The sequence below is a fragment of the Morone saxatilis genome, unplaced genomic scaffold, assembly GCF_004916995.1.
Source record: "Morone saxatilis isolate NCDOM2014 unplaced genomic scaffold, NCSU_SB_2.0 Contig12, whole genome shotgun sequence".
Lineage (NCBI taxonomy): Eukaryota > Metazoa > Chordata > Actinopteri > Moronidae > Morone > Morone saxatilis.
Window position 1 is genome coordinate 16,080,528 of NW_023339674.1, and position 250 is coordinate 16,080,777.

The 250-nt window shown below is 44.0% G+C and overlaps 1 protein-coding gene across 1 annotated transcript in view; it reads left to right on the forward strand.

Annotated features, from left to right (window-relative positions):
* tle2b (TLE family member 2, transcriptional corepressor b) overlaps nucleotides 1-250 on the forward strand; it is a 72,840-nt gene that overhangs the window by 26,593 nt on the left and 45,997 nt on the right. The gene's annotated exons all lie outside the window — the stretch shown is intronic.

Genomic DNA, 250 nt, shown 5'->3' on the forward strand with positions numbered 1-250 from the left:
ATGTATATACGTGTACACACACAGACACACACACACACACACACACACACACACAGACATACATATTCAGGTACACGTACACAGACGCTTCTTATTTTGATGGCCACCATACATAGGGCTTCAGCAGCACAGAAACACAGGCAGGAAAACAACATGCAGCACACACACACACAAAGTCATGCTCATGTGGCAGCCGTGCATAGACACAAATAGTCAAACTGTAAAATTGTCTCACACACACAAACACACA